Source organism: Notamacropus eugenii, chromosome 2 (assembly GCF_028372415.1).
Source record: "Notamacropus eugenii isolate mMacEug1 chromosome 2, mMacEug1.pri_v2, whole genome shotgun sequence".
Lineage (NCBI taxonomy): Eukaryota > Metazoa > Chordata > Mammalia > Diprotodontia > Macropodidae > Notamacropus > Notamacropus eugenii.
The window spans coordinates 190,585,661-190,597,201 of record NC_092873.1 but is presented as its reverse complement, the minus strand read 5'-3'; the positions used below and the strand labels follow the sequence as shown (position 1 = coordinate 190,597,201).

At 41.6% G+C, this 11,541-nt stretch overlaps 1 long non-coding RNA gene across 1 annotated transcript; it reads left to right on the top strand.

Moving 5' to 3' along the window:
• The first annotated feature begins 209 nt into the window (after nt 1-209).
• LOC140523774 (uncharacterized) lies at nt 210-11,248 on the top strand. Its single transcript, XR_011973467.1, has 4 exons — nt 210-375; nt 8,463-8,571; nt 8,800-8,919; nt 10,950-11,248. It is a non-coding gene; the product is annotated as an uncharacterized lncRNA (long non-coding RNA).
• Nucleotides 11,249-11,541: the final 293 nt, after the last annotated feature.

Below are 11,541 nucleotides of genomic sequence, written 5' to 3'. Positions count from 1 at the left end.
TCCATCCCTTTTGTTGCTGCTGGGAGAGTGATATTCTTTAAAGGATTCCAATGCCCTCTCCCAGAGGAAGTCAGGGGCTTGGAAAACACCAGGTAGTCATATGCCAGGAGGAAAGAGCAGTACCCAGCATTCTCTCTGGTGCTATTGACTATCTCTGAAGGTTAAAAACAACCCTTCTCCCTCTCCCCTCCCCACCCCCTATCTGGGATTCTAGGACTGCTTGGATGTCTATGTACCCTGAGGTTCCAGGATTTGAAGACATCAGTTTTTATTACTGTATTATCCCAGTTATCTGTAATGGGAGTCTTTGACAAATTGAAAAAGGAGAAAAAAAAACAAAGAACAAAATCTTTGATCCTCCTCCTCTGCCAACAGGTGAGTCAGCAGGCAAATGCCCCACTCCTGGAAGGGGTTATTACTCTCTCAGCTGGTGCCTTCTGTGAGAGAATGAAAGTCTGATTGTAATTAAAGATGAAATGAAAATGATCCCAGGTCTATTTCCTGTCCTGAACAAGGAAGAAAAGATGGATGACTACAAGTTAAGTAATCTGGTCATCTTCTCCCAGGTCAGTTATTTCTGGTTTTGTGATCCTGGAATATTGATTGAGAAGAAAAGGCCCCATTTAATAGGATTTTCATAACTATGTTGGGACTCAAAGCATGGCAGGCAAACCTCAAGCAGTTGAAGTAATCCTTTTCTCTGCCCCACTGTAATTTTTGAAAAGGTTTTGAACCGTTTTAAGATAGAGTCCTTTCTTTCCTGCTCTCCAACTCCGATGTTTGTAACATTCCTGTCACATGTCTTGTGCCGTCTTTGCCAGCGTTTCATAGCATATACCCTCTGCTCTGCTGTTAAGGTGATTTTTTAAAATCATGGGCCTGATCCCCTGTTCAGTGGGCTCCAGTGTCTTTCTATCACCTCCCAGATCAAATATAAACTTCTTTATTAAGAATTTAAAATCCTACATAATCTGGCCCCCTCCTACCTTTCCAGTTGTCCTTCACCTTTCTTCCTTCACTGATTTTATTTTCCAAGTAGCTCTGACCCATTTCCAGTTCCCCCAATACAAAACTCCATCTCCCATCTTGGCTGAGCCTTTGCATTAGTCTCTCACACATAAAATGATCTACTCCTTATTTTTCTGACTTCCTTCCAGATCCAACTCAAATCCCACCTATTCCAAGAGTCCTGATTACCCCCATCTGTTCCTGTCTTGATCCTCTTGAGAGTGTCTCTCATCAACTGTGTATGTGTCTGCTATTGGCTCAGTGCTTCATAAGAATGTAAGCTCCGTTAGGGGAGGGGCTGTCTTCCCCCAACTCCCATCTTTGTATCCTCAGTGCTTAGTATCTGACACTGGCACACAGTGAGCATGTGACAAATGCTTATTGATTTAACTACAATAATGTGAAGGAAAACAGTATTAAAAGGCATCTGAAATTAAATACAGTGACCACTGGGCCTGGAGTCAGGAAGACTGGGAGTCACTTACCTGCTATGCAACCTTGAGCAAGTCATTCAGCCTCTGTTTTCCTCAGTTTCCTCAGCTGTAAAATAAGGATAATAATAGCAGCTGCTATTTTTTGTAGGATCAAATGAATACTACAAATTAAAATAATATAATGTATAATATATAAATATAAATTAAAGTATAAATAATATAAAGCACTTAATCTAGTGCCTGGCACATAGTAGGTACTATTTAAATGTGAGGTATTATTACTATTATTATTGTTATTAGGGCAGCTAGGTGACACAATGGATAGAGTACCAGGCCTAGAGCTAGGAAGACTTGACTGCAAATCCAGCCTCTGACACTTACTAGCTGTGTGACCTTGGGCAAGTCACTTAATCTTGTTTGTTTCAGTTTCCTCATCTGACAAATGAGCTGGAGAAGAAAATGGCGAACCACTCCAGCATCTTTGCCAAGAAAACACCACATGGAGTTAGGAAGAGGCTGTCATTACTGAACAACAACAAAATTATTAATGTTGTTATGACTATTTTACAGACCAGATGATGAAGTACACTTCCTTCTTCTCACTAAAGAGGCATGGAATGTTGTATATACTATTAGAATACAGTTGCCCTGTTCAGTGATCTATCAGTCAATCAATAAATATTCACTAAGCCCTTATAAAGTACCAGGCATTATGCTAGTCTTTGGGGATACAAAGTAAATCACAAGAAGTCCTTGATTTGCCTGAATTGTCAGAGAGAGAGAGAGAGAGAGAGAGAGAGAAAGAGAAAGACAGAGAGAGAGAGAGAGAGAGAGAAAGAGAGAGAGACAGAGAGAGAGAGAGAGACAGAAAGACAGAGACAGAAAGAGAGAGACAGAGAGAGAGAAAGACACAGAGAGAGAGAAAGAGCGAGAGAGGAGAGGAGAGGAAAAGAAGAGAAGAGACAGACACACAAAGAGACAGAGAAACAGAGACAGAGAGAAGGAATAAAAATCAGGAAGTGAGTGTGGTGAAAAAAAACAACACAAAAGGCATCCAAAAATCTTGCAAAAAAGAAAATCACCTTTTCAGAGCTCATCCTGACTAATGAGGCAACTATCTGGTCATGTCTCAGCATCCCTTCCTTTCTTTCCCTTTCCATGACCTAGAATGGCAAGAGGACAATAGGAAGGCATGTTGGGAGAGGAATATAAGTAATCCTGGGCCTTTCATTTCCAAGGACCTATTTGAGTCACTGATGATCTTTCCGCTCAATACTATTATTACCTTTAGAACTTGTTTTCCCCAGTTCAAACCTATACAGCACCCATTACAAATAGGTCTAGGTCCTAGCTAAACAGGTGCTATGCTTTCCTCCTGGAGAGAGCCTTTGAGGTTCCTAAACCCTCAGGTCTATCAGCTGGCCCTTTGACCTGGTATCATGGTTATACCTTAGCTAACAGTCATGTTCAGGCCTGGGTCCTCAGATAGGATCTTAGCCCAACCTCTGGACTCTCATTAATTATTCCTTTTAAATTTTAAACCAAAGAGGTTCTTGTAGTAAAAATGACCCCTAGCACAGGAAGAGAAGGTTTGGTCCAACCAGCTCTGGAAGGTAGTAACAAAGCACTCAACTTATTGGTATTTTCAGTAAATCAAACTGCTACCATCTATATGAACTCAAAATTAACCATGGGCCCTCTCCAAGAGTTGGTCCCTGACCCTCTGCTCCTTTCTCAATTGTCAATAAATAGTCATTAAACATTTATTAAATGCCTACAGAGTTCCAGGAATTGTGCTAAGCCCTGAGGATTGTGTGTTTGGCCTTTGCTCTCGAAGAGGACTGTGACATCAAGATGATGACATGACTTGTAGTTGACTTTGATTTGAGTGAGGGAGGGCTGTGCAAGGTCACCAACCTCTCTAAGCACTGAGGATAAAAATAAGAAAAAGAAAAACAACGTTAGACTTCAAGGAGCTTACAGTCTTTACAGAAGAAAGATAGTACATGAAAGGAAACTGAAAAGGGAAGGTTGCTAGAGGTTGCTCAACTCGAGGAAGGTCATGATGTGTTTGGAGTCTTATCAGAGAAGCTAATGGTAAATGAAGTTAGCTGGAAGAATCTGAGCCTCTTATAAAAGGAGGCCTTGAGAGGGGTTCATTGCTCTGCCCTCTAGTCCTTCAATAAGAGGAGAGGCAACTGAGGATACTGAATAGGTATTGAATATCTTTTTCTCTATACTTGGTGATCTTATGTATTTCTTATGGGCTACAAGCCAAAGCTGAGACCTTTGCCCCTTTCCTGAAGAGAATTTGGGTCCCATTTGTTTCAAGTGGGAATGACAGGGTACAGGAACACTTCCTTAAATCTCCTTGAACTTTCCCATACAGTCAAGTCTTTGGCATTGGCCTAAGGCATCCCAGTAATCCTTTCAACTGGCCTTTCATTGTGGCCTATGCCCAATCTACCCCAATTCTCTCCAGATTGCCAGCCTACTTCTTGCCCTTGATCTCATCTAGACCTCATTCTCCCTTGGCCTTGTGGTCCAGGTCTCTGGCATTTCCTGCCTTTCTCTGTTGCCTCCCAGTCACCTCAATCTGCTAGCCACTCCCATGCAGATCCTCCCTAGAGACTCCTTCTCACAGATCTTTTTTCTATAAAAAGAGTTAGTCTCATCTGCGAAAGGGCGAATTTTTAGGATCACACCCACCTTCTATCAGTGTTCTAATATACCTTGTCTTTGGCTGAAAGAAAGTGTGGGTTGAATTCATTTGGGCAGAAATCACATGTTGCTATTTTGGGATCCCAGTGTTGAGGTTTAGAACTGCTCACGACCCCAAAATAATGACACACCAGGTCCTGCCCAAATGAATTCAACTCATGCCTTCTTTCAGCTAAAGAAAAACAGAGTTTATTAAAGATTTGCCATATTGGATAGACTCTTAAGGAATCAGAGCATTTGTGATGCTTGTCAATTATTGACAAGCAGGTAGATTGAATCTGAGCACCTTCATGGAGGCAAGATGGATCTTATATATAGAAAGATTGTGGGGGATCTAGGGTTAGCCTGGGGTGATGGAGAAGGGGTTCAGGGAGGGTCTTGATGGGAGCTAGTAGCTGGGTTGTCTAGAGGTCAGACTCCAGGAACCAAGAGAATGGGATTAAGGGTGGGAAGTAGCTGAAGGCTACCTGGAGATAACAAACAATGGAGGGCTAGGCTACGTTAAGGGGTAACAGATTTGGTGAGGCAAATGCCAGATCAAGTGGGAAGATTCAAGAAAAGTTCAAGGGGGTTCCCAGAGCCTACACCCCATCACCAGTACCTTTAAACATTTCTACAGCCTCAATTATCTCCTCTGTTGGAGTGTTTCCTAAATCTGTATCTCTAGTCTTGACCTTTCCCAAGATCCGGCTTCTTCTCTTTCAGTGCTGGATGTATTCGTCTGGATATTAGTGCATCATCTCAAATTCAGCATTTCTAAAGCCAAACTCATCATTTTCCTCCCCAAAAGTGTTCTTCTTCCTGACTTCTCTTAATTTTGTCAATTGCATCTCCAGAACATATCAGGTCCCAGCCTTAGACAAATCTTTGACCTCTCTTCTTTGTCTGCCATATCTTTCAGGATCCCTGACTTCTAAGGGATATACAGTGGGGAAAAGGGAATGATCCTGGAATTAGGCTTTAGATCATTAGTGACTAGTTCCATTTGGGTGTTCTCCATGCTGAGATCTGCAGGCAACTTTTCAACCTAGCTGTAGATCCCAAGGACGCTTGTCCTTCTTGAATGGACACTGTGCCACCAGAACCCAAAGATACACATGAAGATACCTGAAATCCCAGCCCGTTGCAACTGTACTATCTCCCTCTCCTAAGATAGTGGTTTGATCTTTTTCTCTCTCTTCTCTGGAAATGCTCAATCTGACTGCAGAATGATGTTGCTCATTTTAAGAAGCACATATCAGCAATATCATTTGTTTTCATGGCTTAATTATACTGGCTAAGAGCAACTACCTTGGAAATGAAAGTACCGATGTACTTCCTGGTACTATGACAGTACTTGCCTCTTCCCTACCTTGTAGTTGGGTTACACAGCCTGTAACAATGCTCTGCTAACTTGTTCTGTTAACGATGTCTAGGCAATCACCAAGGGGTAAAATTAAAGCCCAAGTCTTTTTGACTCCGAATCTACCACTCTAACAACAGTGACACTATATGGCTTGTTTTAGCCCTTAATCATATATTATACTATGAATTTTTATATATGTGTGGATATATGCATACATGCATATTATATTTCTTCAACAAGATTCTAGAGTCTGTGTATCACACTTCTTTGACTTCCTCAGAGCTCCTAACATGGTGCTATTTATATAGTTGCTGCTTAAAATATTTTAGAAATTTGTTTTTTAAAAAACCCACAGAACCTTATTCATATCCATCTCCTGGCCCAACTCTAATTGTTCTCTCTTCACAATGACTCTTAAACTAATCTCTTCCTTTCTTTAAAAATTATTCTCTTTTTTTATTATGAACTTAACAATCATTAACTTTCAGTGACTCCCCAGTTTCTATAGGCTATGGTCCAGACTCTTTAGCCTGAAATCCAAGGTCCTCTTAGGATTGTTAAACATTTAAAGTTCTCTAAAATAACTGAACCTGACTTTCCAATCTTATTTTCTTCTATACAAGCCTTTTCATTTAGCTACTAGTCCACTTAATATTTCTTGAATATTCTTGTGTATTTCCACTTCCCTGCCTTCCAGTATTCTATTTTTCCCTCCTGGAATACTTATCCTTTCTATCAATATAAATCCTACTCATCCTTTAAGATCGAGGCAAGGCCCAGCTTCTTTTACTATTCTGACTCCAGCCCAAGGTAATTTTGCCTTTCTCTGAAATCCTTTTGGACTGGTTAGGTATGCCACTTAAAGTCAATATGTAAACTTTCTGTGATTTTTTTAGTGTGGGAACTCCCTCCACTAAAACCAATCACAAGCTCTCCATTCCTTAGTAGATAAGACTTAGAGAGTTGCTGGGGGTTCAGAGATTGTCCCAAACCTCTCCTCCTTTTGTGACTAAACTTCTTGAGAAGATAGTCTACAATTCAAGCTTCCATTTCTTTTTCTCTCACTCTCTTAACTCTCTAAAATCTGGTGTCTGACCGTATCATTCATTCAACTGAAGCTGTTCCTTCCAAAACTGCTTATGATCTCTTAATGAACAAATCTAGTATCTTTTTCTCAGTCCTCATCTTCATCTCTCTGCAACCTTTGACACAGTTTATTACCGTCTTCTCCTTGATGCTTTCTTCTCTCTAGGTTTTTGTGGTACTTATTCTATCCTGGTTTTTCTCCTCCGTGTATAACTTCTCCTTCTTAGTCTTTGTTGAACTTTCATCCAGGTCATGCCTGTTAACCATGGGTGTCCTCCAATGCTCTGTCTCTTTTCTGTTTTGCTTGGTGGTCTCAACAGCTTCCATGGATTTAATTATCATCTCTATGCTGATGATTTTCAGATCTCCTTATTCAGCACTAATCTTTTTCCTAAACTACAGACTCACATCTCCAATTGCCTTTTAGACATCTTAAACTAGATGTCCTATAAACATTTTGAGATCAACATGTCCAAAACAGAACATGTCCAAACTCTTCCTTCTTCTGAATTTCCCTGTTATAGTTGAGGATAACATCATCCTTCAAGTAAGCCGTGCATCCAATCTGCTGCTAAGTACTATCAATTTTACCTTCATAACACCCCTTTCTTTCAGGCCCTTATCACCTCATGCTTGGACGATGACAATAGCTTGCGGGTTGGTCCCCTGGTCTCAAGCATTTCCCCACTCCATTTCACCCTCCACTCAGATGTCAGATTAATTTTCCTAGAAAGCAGATCTGACCATTTCATCCTCTTAGTCAATGAACTCTAATGCCTAATTATCACCTCCAGGATCAAATTGAAAATCTTCTATTTGGTGTTCAAGCCCGTTGATAATTAGCCCCCTCCTACCTTTCCAGTCTTCTTACTCTTTACTCACACCCATGTATCCTGTGGCCCAGTGACACTGACTTTCTTTTTGTTTCTTTTACCAGACACTCAATCTCTTGACTCCAGGCCTTTTCAGTGACTATCCCCCAGGCCTGGAATGCTCTTGCTCCTCAGCTCTGTCTCCCTGCTTCCTTCAAGTTCCAGCTGAAATCCCACCTTCTACAGGAAGCCTTTTCCAGTCCCCCTTCATTCTAGTACCGATCATTTCCAATCTATCCTCTCTATACCTCATTTGTACGTAGTAGTTTGCATATTGCCTCCCCATTAGATTTTGAGGGCTGGAATTGTCTTTTACATTTCTTTGTAATCCCAATACTTAGTACAATGCCTGGCACAATTTAGGTGCTTAATAAATTGCTTATTGACTAATTTGCCTGTGGTCATATAGCTGGTAAATGTCAGAGATAAATTTGATCCCAAGTCTTCCTGCCTTCAAGCCTGACTCTATCCATTATGTCATATTACACTTCTTTTTTCTCCCTTAATTATATATTGTGCCACTTCTCCATTCTGTCTCTCTCTCTCTCTCTCTCTCTGTCTCTCTACTTTCCTCTCTCTCTCTCTCTCTCTCTGTAGGCTAGAACTTACTTCAAATGTTGCTACAGAAACATATTAGCTCTGTGACCCTGGGTAAGTCACCTTATCTCTCAGCCTCCTCAATTTTCTCATCTGTAAAACGGGGATGTATACAAGCCCCTGCCTCACAGAGTTGTAAGGATCAAATGAGCTAACATATGTAAAGCACGTTGCAACACATAAAATACCATATAAATGGTAGCTATTTCTATTGTCTCTCTCCAATAAGATTCTATTTTTAACATTAGTGTCTGTACCTCACAGTTCTTTGACTCACTCATATTTCCTAACAGTGCTATTCACCTAGTCTGTGCTGAAAATATTTTAGAAATTGTTTTTTTTATTTAAAAACCAAAGAATCTTACCTTACCATCCTAACCTTGATTACTCTCAACACAGAGCACACTCCTTGCTCAACAACAAGTCTCAGAACAATAAGTAAAGAATATGTTTCCCTGTTACGCTTTTGGCCAAGAACTTGGACTCTCCTTTTCTGAGGAAAGCTAAGGTAGGATTCTAGCTGTGGGTGGTGGTGGTGGTGGAGTGGAGGTTGGGAACTACTATCCTGAGGGGAAGGTCAAGAGTCGGAGAAGGGTTCCTTCTGTAGACAAAGCTAAAGATACTGTCAGCAAGCCCCAAACAGTCACAAAAAAAATGCAGCTGAAGGTGATTTGGAGCCTTCCTGCTGCCCTTGACCCAAATTTACTTAAATTGACTTTTGTTTTTTAACCTCCAGGGGCTTGTCAGGAGAAAGAGACTAACAAACTAAGAAAGCCATCCCTGATACCTGAGGACGTTGTCAGGAAATTTTTATCGACACTCGAAGTTCTTTGTTACTGAGTTTCACTCCATAACAGTAAGTCTGTCTTGAAGCTCCTCCAAGGGAATTTAGTTATTAAAGGATCCAGAAAGCATTAGTGGGAGGCTCTGGGCATTGTGAGTGAGCACTAGATCCGTGATTCACCTGAATTCAAGAAGGCTGGAGGAGTGTTAAGATGGGTCACTTCAAAGGCCAACCCTTTTGAGATGCTATCTATGGGTAACTGCAAGCTACAATTAGACTCAGTCACTGCTTAATAAGAAAGGCATTTTCTCATAAAGTTGCTGTTTCCAGGCCTGAATATAATGCTAGGCTGGCTACAACAAAGAGGCGCTTGTGTGCTATCCCTTTGTTACTGTTTCGTAAGCCGTGCTGCTGGCACTGCCAGGCCCCACACGGTTTGGCTCATTTATTTAGGGCACTCTGCTGGGTTTGGGTTCTGGTCTCTGCTTCTAGCCTCAGCTATCAGACAGTACAGGCAAGAAAACAACATGATGAATCAGGAGGGTTTGGAGAGCAAGTCAGAGGCCAGGACCTGTCCAGGGATGCCATAAAGGGGGTGGAGCTGGGAAAATTCTACAGCAGAAGGAATGGGGGAGCAGAAAGGGAGGGCACAGAAGCCATGACTGATGTAGTGGACTCCCAAAGGGCAAAGAGAGGCCTATGCCTTTCTGCAACAGGTTAAGTTGGAAAAGGTTTAATTCTAGTTTGACAGTACTTATTCCTCATAGGAAAGACTCAAGTCTGAATCTGAGCTTTGAGATTTATTAGCCATGCGATCCCAGGGAAACCTCTTCACCAGATTCTGTTCTGGAAAAAGTTCTTCTCTCTCCCTCCCTCCCAGGGCTGGTGTGAGAAAAGCATTTTATAAACCTTCAAAATGCTGTAGAACATGGGGTTTACTTGTATTAGTGTTGCTTTTCTTGCAACTAAGTTTGAATGCCTTGGTGCCGTGGTCATGTTTGCCTGCAGGCTGTGCTCCCATATCTGGAAGGCTCTGCTTCCTTGCTTCAGCTCTACCTTTTTCGTGTCCCTAGCTTCCCTCAAAGCACAGCCCAGGTGCCACCTCCTCCACGAACCCCTTTCTGATCCCACTCAGTAGTTTAATATTTACTTAATCTGTGTATATGTTCTATCCCTCCAGGAGAATATAAGCTCCCTGAGGACAGGAACTGTTTTCTTTCTTCTTTTCTTTTTTTGTTTGTTTGCTCTTTATTCTTTCTTTCCTTCCTTCTTCCTTCCTTTCTTTTTCTTCTTTCCTTCCTTCCCTTTTCCTTTCTTCCTTCTTCCCTATTTCTTTCTTTCTTTTTCTTCTTTCTTTTCCATTCCTTTCTTCTTTCCTTATTCCTTCCTTCTTCTCTTTCTCCTTCCCTCCCTCCCCCCCTCCCCCCTTCCTTCCTTCCTTCCTTCCTTCCTTCCTTCCTTCCTTCCTTCCTTCCTTCCTTCCTTCCTTCCTTTCTTCCTCCTTTCCAACTCTCTCACCACTTCAGTCTACCCTGTAGACTGCTGCTGAAATGATTAATTATTCTTAAGCACAATCTGACAATGTCACACCTCTGCTTATTCAATTTCAGTGGCACCTTATTGCCTGTAGGATCAAATAGAATCTCCTCTGTTTAGCTTTTAAAGCCCTTCACAATCTGGCCCCAACCTATATTTCTAGCCTCCCTTGCATGTCATTCCCTTCCTCTGTGCTATGATCCAGACAACTGTCCATCTCTCTGCTTTTCACACCTATGTTGGGGGTTTGGTGCACATCCAGATTGCCTAAAATGGAATAATTCACATAGGGGACTCTGAGGACTTGCTTCTGAGAGATAGAAGAGGTTACCTTGTGGTTAGAAGAAGCCTTTTTTCATTGGCTTAGTAGTTCGAACTGACTGACTAAGAACAATTTACTCCTCTTTTCCCCCTGCATTCTTTCTAGGGGTGAAAGACTCCTTCATTCACAGCAGGTGATATAAATCAGTAAGACAGAAGGAGCTGAGAACTACTTCCTCCCCTCCCAGGCCACATGGCCTTGAGAAATGGGCCTGGGATTGCAGTTTATTTCATTTCTTTTTCAGCCCTAGGTACAGGGAGGAGAGTCTTCAACCTGGGAACTTGAGCCATGGGGATTCCAGAATCCAGGAATTCAAGCCAAATGTTGCAGCTAGAAGTCCTGAGAAGCAATGGTCCAGGGTGTTTGGCTTTGGGTTTGAATTTGCTGGGAGTTAACACTATAGAGGAATTGGGTTAAATTGTCAAACTTATTCTTTTCCCTTCCTAGATACCAAGATGTAATTATGCCTCCAAGAAGTTGGGCGAATGTTTTTGTGTTTTTCTTATTGCATCTTTGAAATAAATATTCCTTTGTAAAAGCTAATCTGATGTTAAGTGGCTATATAGAACTGGACTCCTACAAAAGGAGTCCAGTGAGAAGGCTTGAATTGATGACAGAAGGATGGAGAGTCCACAGCCCTCTGGGGTAAAGGTCTAAAATGTAACAAGACCAGGCCTTCAGGCAGTGAGTTCAAAGCAAATCCATTTCATACACACAACACATCACCTCCCTTTGTCTTGGCTTTCCCCCATTCTTGGAATGGACTTTCTCCTTACCTCCACCTCGTAGAATTCTTCTCTTTCTTGAAGACACAGTTCTAGTTCTACCTTCTACAT